Raw genomic sequence first — 14,231 nt, forward strand, 5'->3', positions numbered from 1 at the left:
CTTCATAAGGCATTACAAATTATTGGGTTTGTTTTTCTTCCTCTATGTTTGGGAAATTTTACAGCTGTTTCTTTTAGGAGTTTTTCTATGTGCCAATATCTCCATTAACAGTGAGCGCCTTTGAAAGGATTGTGTCAAGAAAGAGATTAATGCTGGAGTGACTGCAAACTATCAAAAATATTGAATTCTAGATACCCCTCTCATTTTCTTGCTGTCAAGTCAATGCCTTTTGCTGTTGAGCCTATCAAGACACTGACTGGATTCAGGAAACACGTTCATTTTATGTTATGTCTTCACTGACAGTTACTTGGTACCATTATGATTTTCTTCACTCAGTTCTATCATCAGCATCTTATACAGCATTCAGGAGAAATAGGCCAAGAATTAATGCTTCATATCGGGTGAAGTAAGAGTTTACATAGCAAACAAATCTGAGAATATCTACAGTATTTCTCAACATTCCTAACCCTTTTGCCTAGCTTTGAAGAAATCTACAACCCTCAAATGACTTGACAAACTTGAAATAATGACTTGACAAACCACTGCTTTTTCCTAACTTGGACACTGAGATTGGTTTCTCTGTATTTTTTTAAACTTTACTTTTTCTTTCTTCTTTTACTTTTTTGTCTTCTCGAGTCTCAAACTAACCATGCTCTTATCTAAGTCTCCCCAATGCTGAGACTATTTGTGTGGTCCACTCTGCCCTACTAGACTTGCTCACAATCACATGTTGACTTATCACATATCCCTTCTTTAAAATTTCCCCTAAAGGAATGGATTTAATAGAAATGCTCATTGTTGCTGTGACATTAGGCCCGGTGTTATCGCCTACTGTAACTTGACATGTTCCCCAAACACCTGTCGTGAAAAGTTTAGTTCCTGACATTGTGTTATTGGGAGAAAGGGGAACCTTTAAGAGGAGGGGCCTAGAAGAGGTCTTCAGTGTACATGCTCCTGATGGAGCCAGACAGACTCTGACACTTTCTCTTCTTTCTCTCACTTCCTTGCCATGATAGGAATGGTTGATTCTTCCATCTGTCCTAACCATGCCTTGTAGCATACTCAAAAGAAGTGGAATCATCAATCAGCTTCAAAGCAGAATACATATACCTCTGATGGTGAAACCAGAGCTATCATGGAGACTTGAGGAAGGAAGGAAGAGATAACAGTAATGTGGAATGTCTATTACAGGAAGCTACAAGCTACAAGGAGAACCAGCCACAGGAGCCTTGTGGACCACAGGGGAGAGCCACCCAAGCCCTTGGGAGAACATTTCCTTCCATTGTGTGCTTTGGATGTTGTACATGGAAATTTAGGGATTAACTTGTGCTCGGCTGGGTTTTGCTCTTATTCTGGTGTTTTCCATTTAGGAACAATTCTCTTGTTCCCTCTTTTGGTAGTGAGAATGTTTACCCATATCTGAAACTACCTTGTGTCTCTTAAGTGACCTTTTGTTTTGAGCAATACTGGCAGAGTTGGGAATTTGAGCACACTGGGAGATGAAATGAATGCATGCTGCCTTCTGAGAGGACATGAGCTTTTGAGGCTGTAGACAGAATATGATGATTTGGATGTGAACCTGTTAAACAGTCTCTGTCCTGAGTTTGCAAGAAATGTGAGCAGAAGGGCATGTGGTCTTTGGGAACAAATACTTCAAGGGATGTTGGAACTATGACCCTTGCTCTTCTTCCCTCTTGAAGACACAACATGAGATGGATCGTTTGTCTCCTCTGTGTGTTCGTGGTCCCAATATTCTGCCTCACTGCAGACTCAAAAGCAATAGGGCCAACTGACTGTCGATTGAACTTTTCAGGACGAAAGCTTCCAAGTTAACATTTCTTCTTTATAAATGTATTGTCTCGTGTAATTTTTTTTATAAAAACAGAAAATTAAGAAATCAAAATACTGTATTATTTATTATTGCCCCCTCCACTGACTGTGCTATAGCAAAGCTGGACCTTTTCCTCATATCTGAGTATAGAGGTCATCATGCTATCTGAAATTCATCACATCTGCCATTCCCTCATCTTCAAATGGCCTTCCTTTCCATTTCCTCATAAACAAAATAAGTTTTCATTGTTTCTATTCACCCAAATTAACTTTTTGTGAAGCCTGAACTCTCTGTCTAAAAATTTTAGAGTCACCTTTCTATGAAGTAACAGGAGAATAGGAATAAAACAGGGAGAAGATTGTTGATCAAAATTCCAGTCTTAAATATCTGAGTTCCTTGGCTTCAATCTGTGGAATATCTGAATCGAATAGTACCAACTGTTTCTAAGCTGACATTCTATTTTGTTGGAAATGAAGAAAGAATACCTCACAATGCTATCCGCCTCCCCCCATCCCCAACAATGTAACTGGCTGGCCACCAAGCCTTTGTAGCCCATGGATCATTGGGAATGGTTTCCAGCTAGAGCAACAACATTAAAGCCTCATTCCTTCATAATCAACAGATCAAAGAAAGTTGTCTTCAGTAACTCAAAAGCAAAAAAAAAAAAATCCTAGAATTATTCAGTTGTATTTATTCCCATGTGCCTTCCATCACTTGGAATCTTTAATGTTGTTTGGAAAGGGAAAGCAAGGTGATGAAAAGGACACAGGAAGACAAAAGTTTTGCATGTACTTCTTCTTTTCCTTCAGATGATAAAAGCTATTGAATAAATCAAAATCAACACCTCTCCTCTTCACATATAACATACTATTCTCCAGAATATTTTCAAGCATAATCAGGTATGTCATGCTAGTTAAATATTTAACTTATCTTTGCAGAAAAGAACTATTTGATTACATTATAGCAAACACTAATTTATTTTGCAGGTTAATGTGTTTGGAGAAAAGTATCAATAGTCTTCTAAATCAAGACATATTGTAATCTGCATCTTTGCATGTTTATACTTAGTTAAATTTGTTTACTACCAGTGTTCTTAGTTATGAAAAATAAAGGAGGAGGTAACAATTCTCAATAAAAATGTATTCATTACATTATTACTCATGTAACTGTAACTCCTCTGTATACTATTGTTACAATAAAAAAACAAAAATAAATAAATAAATAAATAAACATATAAAACTGTAGGGCAAGAAAAACATTCTAAATACATGTAGTCTTTGAGTAACTGGAGAATGGTAAACAAGCATTTCAGGTGTTTCGATATTTTTTTCTTCCTTCAGTAATTTTTATACTTTGTTAATGCAAGAAAATAACTCATATGTATTATATTTTATTGTATATTATTATAAACATAGCATACAAATATCAGAGTTTCATACTTAAGCTCAACTTTTTCTTTACTAATAGTAATACATAAATATTTCTCTCCAATTTAAATCATTTGCGCCTATTAGATTTATACAGCATTTAGAAAAAAAACCATTAAGTTAATTCTGGTTTATTGGCTTGAGAATAATAATTGATTATTTGATTGAATTTATTAGTCCAAATGTTCTCAGTGAGTTGGACTGTGTAGTTTTGGTGTCATTGCTAACTTCTCTGGATAGTTTATGGAAGAACAAATATTTGAGTGTACAACATGTTTTCTTTTTTCACAAGTTGCTTAGACTAGACTAGTTAAGTTGTCCTAGCTCTTACACCTTACAATTGCTATGAAACCACAATTTTATCAATATTTCTTATCTCCTAGTTGCTTTCCCAAAGGAAATGTAGCATAGCCATTCTATTTATTTTTCACTTCTCTAACCTTCATCTTAAAAATTCTTCATGAGGCACAAATATCTTCAACTTGTGTCCCCTGGATATCAGTGATTCATATTGGCTTTCTCATTACTCTGAATACCTTCTTTCATGATTTTATCATTTTTTATCATTTCTTTGTGTGAGTCCTTATTAGTTCCTAATCAGGCTTCTGGAAATATCATCTGATGTTGGGCAAATGACCTAAAATAGTTAGAAAAATAATAATGCCAGTTTCTTTTTCAGATCAAAAGAGAAAATGACACAAGGAATAAAGATAATTTCTTTCACATGAGCTTAAGAGAAATTTACTAATACCTTTCTAAATTGTTGAAGATTACAAATAAGCAAATATAATGAAGTGTCTACCTACAAATTTTTCATAAATTCTGGTCTCTTCAAAAATCTGAAATAAATGCTGAGCTCTGTTGGTGCATGTCTATAAACCTAGCTACTTAGGAAGTTGAGAAGTGAGGACCACAGTTCAAAACTAGACCCTGCAGAAAACTGGACTGGACTGTATTGCCAATTACCTAGCAAAATTGCTAACCTCAAGGCATAGCTCAAGTGGTCATATGCTAGTCCCATTCCAAAGTTCTATGGCCTAAGAGCAAACTCAGGTATCAACACACACACACACACACACACACACACACACACACACACACACACACACACACACACACACACACACACACACACACACATGTTTGATATGTTGCTAGGTTAGGCATAATTCTTACCTGTAAGAATTAGTATCAAAATTTTGAGGGAAGAACAGGGCCCTACCAAACTGTTCAGTCAAAGAGCCATTTTCGGCTGCTTTGGATGGTTTAATATTCAACTCTTCATCTCTTTATCGTCTATAAATTTTTCATTGTGTTATGATGAGACATGGTTATCCTACATGTTTGCTTTTTATTACTTGCCTACTATAATCCCAACAGGAAGTTAAAAACAAGTAAGGATGTCCGACTCCTGTTGTCTTTCTCTCCAACCAAGTTGCTTTCAGGGGGACAAAACATTGGATTGCCAATACCAAGCTTCAAACTCTATTATAAAGCTATAGTTTAGTTTGCCTGAATTTATGCTAGCTTGTTTTCCCTGTCCTTATTATAATAGTACCACCATCAGTTCAATATTAATTTTTAATCTCTGGGTCTCATTTAGTATGATTTTTTTTTAGTGAGAATTGGGATATGCTTTCTAGAGCCATGAATCTGATGTAAATTCCTGGTTCTGAGACTTCTAGTTAGTGAATTTTAGGCTTGTGTTTCATTTTTAAAAGAACCAATAATACGTCATTGTTTCCTGGAAAGTTAAATAATGTACTACAAGCAGAACACCCTATCACAAGACATAAAAATTCAGTAAATATTAGTGGTCACCAGGTTTGTAGTCTTTGTTTGGCACTTTATAGGTTCTGTTTACCTTTAAATGTGAGCATAGATATAATTTTAAAAAGAAGAAAAGAAAAAAGCACATAAGGAAATCTGAGATGTATGTATCTATTCCTTGCTCGCTAAACTCATTTAGTTGTAGTAATTTAATTTGTGCAATTTATGGCATGTAAATTTTCCCCATAAAATCATGTCAATGTATAAAATAACATATATTAAGTGTGTACATATTTAATCACGATTATATTTTATATTGAGAGTGTGTTCAATTCCATTTCTTGGCTATAAGATGAAAACCTAAGGTAATTATGGACTTAATACTTTATTTTGGGGGGGGGTTCCAGTCGTGGGGCTTGAACTCTGGGCCTGGGCACTGTCCCTCAGCTCTTCAGCTCAAGCCTAGCACTCTACCACTTGAGCCACAGCGCCACTTCCAGCTTTTTTTTTTCTGCTTATGTGGTGCTGAGGAATTGAACCCAGGGCCTCATGCATGCAAGGCAAGCGCTCTACCACTGAGCCACCTTCCCAGCCCCGGACTTACACTTTTTTTCCTCTGAAATCTAACCAGGGAGGTAATCTGGAAATCCCTTCTCAGAAAAATGACTTTATTGAATATATAAAGCCTCTGAAATAATATTTTATTTCAATATTCTACGGTTGAACTAAACTACTCGGGATCATTTATTGTTTAATCTACATACAAAGTATCTTCAAAAGACAGAAGGCAAAGACTCCCTCAGCAAACAATTACTATATGGGATATTTCTTTTTTTTATTTATGTGTTTTATTTATGTTTTAAAAGTGATAAACAAAGGGGTTACAGTTACATTCGTCAGGTAATGAGTACAGTGTATCTTCTTCCCTCATTTTCTCCCAGCTTTTTTCCCCCCCAATTCTTTGCCTGCACTAGTTGAATAATTCATTTTCAAAATAATGTCTAGTGAGTGTCATTGCTGGATTTATTCACCCTTTGTCCCATCATTTCTGTGCTTGAGTGAAGACTCCATTCCAGACTCTGGGATTTCAATTTCATGTTTCTATAAAGTTTTTACCAAATTGGCTTTGCTTCTACATCATAGCTTCTAATCAGTGTCAAGATCAACACAGGTTCCAATGTCTTCCTTTTGAATATGTCTTCAATCCGCTCAATTTATGTATATGAGTATTAGCCGATCCTAATCAGATCCTCAGTTTGGAAATTATTCCTTAAATCACTAGATTACAGATGCTACAGATCCAGAAATATCTATCCCTGTCCTCTTTCTTGAGATACAGAAATATTGCTAGGATTCCCACAAGGTGACACTTTTTCCTTGCTTCAGTAGGTAATAAATTAATCTTTGCTTCATTAGCTGGTTATACTGGTGTGAGAAGTTGGCAGTGAATGTAGGTCAATCAGTTGTGAATTTGGTGTACAAGTAGAAAGTCTGCTTGTAACCTGTACTTTCTGTTGCTATAATGGGTTACACTTCAGTTGTTCCTTCTGCAGAATGTACTAAGGGGTGCTATTGTTTTGTAGGCTGAGTTGATGACTGGCGATAATTTCATTCTTTAATAACTGCTAAGTGCTGGCAATTTTAAATGCTCTCTAATGGATCTGAAATTTTTAATTTTAAACCATAGTTAAGTTCAAAAATGTATGAAAAAAACTGTCATTTTTGGGTCATTATAGTTTTATATGAACATAGTGCTGAACACCTTATCCATCTTCCCATGAAAATGAGAGGCCAGAAGTGAGTCTTAGAAGTGGGTATGGTGTTTTATACCTGTAATCCCAGGGACTCAGGGGGGCAGGGTTAGAAGGATGATGGTTGATGTCAGCCTGGGGCAAAACTAACAAACTAAGGTAAAAAGCCATGAGGTGTGGCTCAAGGGGCAGAACCATTGCAAGCCACCCATTGCAACAATGAGATGTACAGGTCGTTTTGTCGAAAACGAACTTTACAGCTTTGGTGGTGGGGGGAGGAGGATTGGGTAGGGGGGCCAGGGGAGGATGGGAAGGGATGGGAAGGGGAAACAAAGGAGGAGGCTACAATGTTTGATAAGAAATGTACTCATTATCTTGCCCATGTAATTGTAACCCCTCTGTACAGTATTTTCACAATAAATTTTAAAAAAAGAAAAAAGAGAAGGTTTCTTTGGCCATGAATCTAAGTAAATTTCATTGGTTTCATGTGTTTCCTCTGAAGATATCTATTTAAAAGATACATGTTTTTCCTTATTATGTTGAAATGTACTGCTTTCCATTTTTACATGTTAGAAAGAGGTAATTTATATTTTATAATGAACTTAGCAGAACTCAGTAGTGTATCTACAAGCCTTTTATATTTGTAATCTATATATAGACATCTTTAATTTAAAAATGATTACTAACTTGCTTTATCATATAATGTGATAAAATAATAACTTTAAATATATGCTATATTAATTGATTTTTCATGGAATTTGTTAAGATGTTCTCATGTTTTAGTCTACTTATAATTTTCCTTCTAAGATATTTTAACCTTTTTAGTGGTCTTTGTCAGTGAAAATGATACTTTCTAATTTCATATTTTCTTTTTTTAAACTTTTCTTTTACTTTAGTAAGGTAGAATCAGTGTCATCTCAGATATTGCAGAGCAAGTACATTTGGTAGTCAATTACTGGGAAGGAGTATAATATGAAATCAAACGTGTGTACCATAACCATTGGCACTTATACTTTCTCTTGCTGAAAATAAAATGGAAATAATTCCCTATATTTTAAATAAGTTCAACTCCTATTAAAATATCATTTAACTATACTAAGATTTAAATTTTCTCCTCTAAAATGGGAAGAATAGCATCTGATATAGAAGGTGATTCACAATTGAGTCTATTGCTACATTTCACTTAACACTGTGTATAAATGTCTAGTGCAGAAGATATGATCAATGAATGTCATATATTATTATCATTATGTCTTCTGTACTGATGTAAGACCTACTTTACATAAATTAATGTTAGTGCCATCTTTAAGAAAATACTAAGCCACAAATGAGGATAAAATATTACATTTACTTCTCTATTTGTAGGTTGAAGAAGAGAGCACCAGAAGGAAGACATACGAACCTGCGTGGGTCTTGACACTGAAAAGAAAGTATGATGAGAGCTGGAAGCCATTGGCACACACCTGTAATCCTAGCTACTCAGGAGGCTGAGATCTGAGGATCATGGTTCAAAGCCAACCACGGCAAGAAAGTCCGTGAGACTCTTATCTTCAATAAATCACCAGAAAGCCAGAAGTGATGCTGTGGCTCAAGTGGTGGAACTCTAGCCTTGAGCTGAAAAGCTGAGGGACAGTGCCCAGGCTCAGAGTTCAAGCCCCAAAATCTAAAAACAAAAACAAAAACAAAAACTATGATGGAAAGCAATGCCTTCCAGGGAAAGGTATGACTGGGAGATGGTTTATAGAAATGGGAAATTGAAATCCCAGAGCTTGGATTCACTCAGGAACAGAATATAATCTTTATCCACTTAAAGTGAGGAAGTCTGATTATAAATAAAAGGAAAATTGCCCATGATAGAAAGTGATGTTTTTCCAATTATTTTTTATAGTTGTAAAGTTCCTAATTAGAAATTTGGGGTGGGGTGTTGGGAGGTAGAAAAATCTGGTATGCTGCCACTTTGTCTTCAAGAAGAGGTATAAAGGTAAAAGTTCTGGAGCTTTACCAAGGTGAAAGAAATGAATGCCAAATCTTAGTGAAGTCTGAGTTTTCAGGAAATCAAAAAAGAAATGTCTAGCTTTGTTGCTTCAAGTTTTCATTTAGGGCTAAAAGATTTCCAGGTATTGGTGATTTCTAGCATAGGAAGACTGGCTGTGGAAATACCTTTGACAAAGATTTTTTTTTTTCTTGAGGTTAAAAGATGGATTCTGCCTTTTCTATTGTTATTCTAAGAGGATAAAATCGAAGTTATTTTCTCCTCTGGAATTAACTAAATTGCATTTAGTTCCCTTAGATCCTTAATCCATTTCCAGAATGACTGGAGGATAAGTAGGCACTTTGGTATTTGTTTGACAGAGTTTTAAAGTGAGAGTTAATTTGAAAACAGAAATATCCAACTATAGTTCAGGAAAAATTATATGAATTTTTAGCTTGGTGTGGGGAAAAAAGCTTAATCCTTTTATGCATGATACATTCCAATCCCACCCTAGTACTTTACTGTCTGCTCTGTTACAAAGGTGTAATAAGAGATTAGAATTTTAATTCTAATAGTTCCATCAAACTGGAGATAAGCGATTAAGGAATTATGCAAAGAATATAACCTTTTTTAATTAAAGTGGTTAGAGACTAGACCTAAATTCATTACTTTATGCTTGGAAATATTTTAACTTAATTAGAGAATGTTTGTGTTTATGTTACCTTGACTAAATAACCAAAATTCAAATTCAAATGTGCACATAGGCACATATTCTCACACAGGATGAGAGAAAGAAAAAAAGGAAGGAAGGGAGGAAGGAAGGAAGGAAGGAAGGAAGGAGGGACAGAGAGAGAGAAGGAGGGAGGGAGGGAGGGAGGGAGGGAGGGAGGGAGAGAAGGAGGGAGGGGAGAGAGGAAGGATGGAAGGAAGGAATAAGATGGATGAGAGAGGAAGGGAACAGGAAGACATCAAATAATGAGGAGAAAAGGAAAGAAAGAAAAAATAGAAATAAAAAGAAATTTTAGCAGAAGTACAATGCCAAATATTCCGATGAAAATGGAAAATACAGTACATAAAATCTGAACCAATTTGTTGACATTTTGTAGATAAAATGATGCAGATGTCTTATTATTAACATTCCTCAATCACATATTGTAGAAAACCTCAATTATCATTTTGTTCTATTGTTTTGAGCATAAAAAATGACTAGTTCATTTGGGGGAAATAGACAATACTAAGAATTACCCTTAGAATATTTTGGGAGGATGATAGTTATGGATGTACAGATTTGTGGAGAAGATTAATTCCTGGAACAGTTTGGGGGGTATTAATGATCAAAGACAAAACTTTCTTTTGTATATCTATGGGATGGTATAAGTTAAACTCAACTTACAAAACAATTTTGTTGGGTTTAATGATTAAAGTTTTTTGGAAGAAAGTGAAAATGTGAGTTCATATTCCATAAACACTTTATAGGATAATGGATTAGATTAGAAAGTTCATCTTAAGACTGTCTATGGAAAATACTTATTCAAACTACCAAACGAAATAAAAATAACAGAATAATAGTGATCATAGTTTTTTTATCAATATAAAGTCATAGGAGAACAAATGAATAGCAATGATTTGGTTACAAAATTATGAATTAATGACAAGGCAAAATAAAGCCTAAAGTTAAAGCAAAAATACCTGTGTTTTCAGGACTCTTTAAATTTAAGAGAAAATTTTCATTACTTAGAATCTCAGAAAGTAACTTTCTAGAATATTTGAAGATAAGCAAATAAAAAGTGAGATTTTGGGTTAGAAAAAAAATCTTAGAAATATTCAAGTAAATTCAATTCATAAGGAATAATGACTATGAAAGAATGCTGGCATATATAAATTCATCAAATAGCATAGTAATTAATATACATCTGCATATAATGACATTGCAGGAAAAATAATAAAGCTAAGTGATCATAGCAATGAGAAAAATATGAAATAAATATACATGGAAAAAATGGGAAGAAAATACCTTCATTTTTTTTCAGTGGAATTTCCCCCCCACACACAAAAAAAAAGAATAAAGATTTTTTGTTTGTTTTCTGATTTTTTTAAAACTTATATTGTAAAGGTGATTTATAGAAGTTACAATTACATATGTCAGACAATGAGTACATTTCTTGAATAGTGTCACCCCTACTATCATTTTCTCCCAGCGTGTCCCTCCCACAAGTTGTATAGTTCATTTCCAACACAGTATCTACTGAGTATCACTGCTGAATTGTTCACCCTTTGTCCCACCATTTCTGTGCTTCCCCTCTCCCTCCTCAAATCAGATAAGCTTACATACAAGACAGAGTAAAGAAATCAAAAACAGTGACCATCCATTGTGCTTACTTATAGATTTATAGGAATATTCTAACATCCAACCTAAATTGCTTTGGGTCTGGCTTACTTTGCTTAATATAACTTTTTCCAAGTCTTTCCATTTCCTTACACATGGGTAAATGTCATTCTTTCTGCTACATAGAATTCCATTGTGTGTATATACCATATTTTCTTGATCCATTGGTCTACTGAGGGGCATCTGATATCTTAGCTATGGTAAACAATACATCAATGAACATGGTTGTATTGGTGACTTTAGTATGGCCTAGTTTGTGGTCATTTGGTTAAATGCCCAGGAGTGGGATTGCTGGGTTATAGCGAAGATCTAGGTTTAGTATTTTGAGAAACCTCCATACTGCTTTCTAGAGAAGTTGAACAAGTTAAACTTGAATGTTGAATAGGACTCTAAACATTTACATAGTTAGACCAAATGAGGATATACTTAGGAAAGAATCACAAGGGCTCAATATCTATGTGCATATAACTATATAAAATGACCCTTATAGAAAGGAAATCCAAGAAATAAAATCAAGAGGTTCTTTTTATTTTATTTTACTTTTTGCAGTTCTTTTTTTTTCTATGTTCTTTCCTTTGGTCATCATTTTTTATTTCTGTACCTGTGTCTTGTCTGTAAGTTTATCTGATTTCTGGAGGGGAAGGGGAAGCACAGAAATGGTAGAACAAAGGGTGAACTAATTCAGCAATTATGCTCACTAGACTCTGTATTGGAAATGAGCCAAACAACTTGGTTTGGGATGGTAGGGAAAAAACAGGGAAAAATAAGGGAGTGGGGGGTAACACTGTTCACATTGTTCACATTCCTTTTAAGGAACCTCCATACTGCTTTCCAGAGTGGTGAATAAGTTTACATTCCCACCAACAGTGTAGTATCACTCCCTTTTGTCCCTAGCAGCATCAGTTATCGTTAGTTTTTTGTTTTTGTTTTGTTTTTGATTTTTGTTTTTGTTTTTGTTTTGTTTTGTTTGATAATGGCCATTCTAACAGGGGAGAGGTAGAATCTCATTGTTTTGATTCACATTTCTTTTATGGCCAGAGATATCAAACATAGGGTTCATTCATAAAATTATTAAGACATTTCTATCATTTATAACATGCAAATATCCATTATATTTGTCTTATACCTATGATATTTTCACTCTGTGCTGAGGTGGGATATGTAAAAGACACTTAATACAGTGTCTTGAGGGACAATTGATAACACCTACATAAAACAACAAAAGTCCTTATAAAGCCTCTGTCTATGCTATGTTAAGTATTTGGACTATTTATTACAGACTACATGTGTTCAGAAAATCTAAAAGTGAAAAAGGATATTGTGCTTGGATTAATCCTGGAGGAGATGGGAGGAGAGCAGAGCAAACTAGGCTTCAACTGCAGTTGGGTTTATAACATTTGAGTATCTCATACTCCTGCCAAGAGACACTTCTGAAGTAGCTCTGAAATGATGGTATTTCAATTAACCTTTTTTTTTTTTTTCTGAAACAGAAGTAATCAGATCTTAATTCTATGCTTGTTCAATATCTTATAACAAAGGACACAGGCCCCAGGGAGGGGTAAATACAGTTCAGGCTACTACTTCATAAGCTTTTTTTTAAGCCAACCAAGTTATTAGCCTCCTGCTTTTCTATTCTTTTTTATGCAAATCATTTGTATAATTATGTTTGTGGCAAAACAGGTGATTATAATACATGTACATAACACATGATCAAAAATGACCTCTCATTTCCACACATGTACAAGAGAATTACAAGTGTGAAATATACTCTGATAATTATAAATGTCAATTCATAACACACACTGAAGACAATGACCCCAAGCCTTGTTTTGTCAAATTCAAACTCACAATCATCCAGTAAGAAAAGAAGTTGAGAAATATATCCTAAAAGTCACAGAGGTCAGTTGTCCCAGTTCTGTTGAAAGTTTTAAACAATTTTGAGTTTTCTCAGGGACAAATTTTCTTTTTCTCTTTTTTTCTTTTTTCTTTTTTTTTTTTTTTTTTTTTTTTTCCCAGTGGTGGGGCCTGAACTCTGGGCCTCTGCGCTGTCCCTGAGCTCTTCAGCTCAAGGCTAGCGCTCTACCACTTGAGCCACAGTGCCACTTCTGATTTTTTTCTGCTTATGTGGTGCTGAGGAATCGAACCCAGGGCCCCATGCTTGCAAGGCAAGCACTGTACCACTGAGCCACTTTCCCAGACCCCTTGGACAAACTTTCTACATGAGACTATGCTAGAATTTTTCAATAGCCTTCACTGATTCGGAACCTGGAAGAAGAACAATGAAGACTGATATAAAACTCATCTAAAGGAATCACCTTGGGCTTTCTCATCTTATCTTTTTTTCTTTTTTCTTTTTTTCATATATATAATATGAAATAATAAGTTTTTTTGTATTGCGAAAATGCTGTCTTGCTCTTTGTCCTTCACAATATGGCTTGTTGATGACTTCTGCCTAAGCTTGCTGTCATAAAGAGCCTAGAGGTCAAAATAACTCACGTAAACTCCTAAGGATAAACATACACTTTAAGGAAAAAAAGGAAAAAAAATTGTGATTCTGGCTCTCTTTAGATTTTTTTTTTCTACTGAGGGATGGTGGTATAATGATGGATAGAATGTCAGTTTTTACCAAATACACACCTAAGAAACCAGGCCAATGGCATTTTAAGTATTATAAGTTTTCCCACTATTACTGCTTATACAGCTTAAATTTAAGTGCCTGGAGCAAGGGACCATTTACACAGCAAGAAAATCTCTGGCTATAACTCTCTATTTGTCTTTTTTTTTCTATTTGTACTAAAGAGTTTAGATAAACACAATATCAAAATGGAAACTAGTACAAATGAAGTTTTTAAAGAAATAATGATATGGGGGTGAACATATTGACATAGATGCATGCATGGTAATTTCACAAAGAATATTTCACATTTCATAAGGAATAAGCTCCAATAAAAATGTGGAAAACTTTCAAATGGATGTTTTGTGTAGTAGTTCTCACCTGTAATGCCAGCTACTAGTGAGGGATAGTTAAGAGGATTATAGGTCGTGTCAGCCCAGGAAAAGTTAGCATAGATTGTATCTGGAAAACAAAATAAAA

This window comes from Dipodomys merriami, unplaced genomic scaffold (genome assembly GCF_024711535.1).
Source record: "Dipodomys merriami isolate MVZ:Mamm:240054 unplaced genomic scaffold, mDipMer1.0.p SCAF_1, whole genome shotgun sequence".
In the NCBI taxonomy this organism is placed as follows: Eukaryota; Metazoa; Chordata; class Mammalia; order Rodentia; family Heteromyidae; genus Dipodomys; species Dipodomys merriami.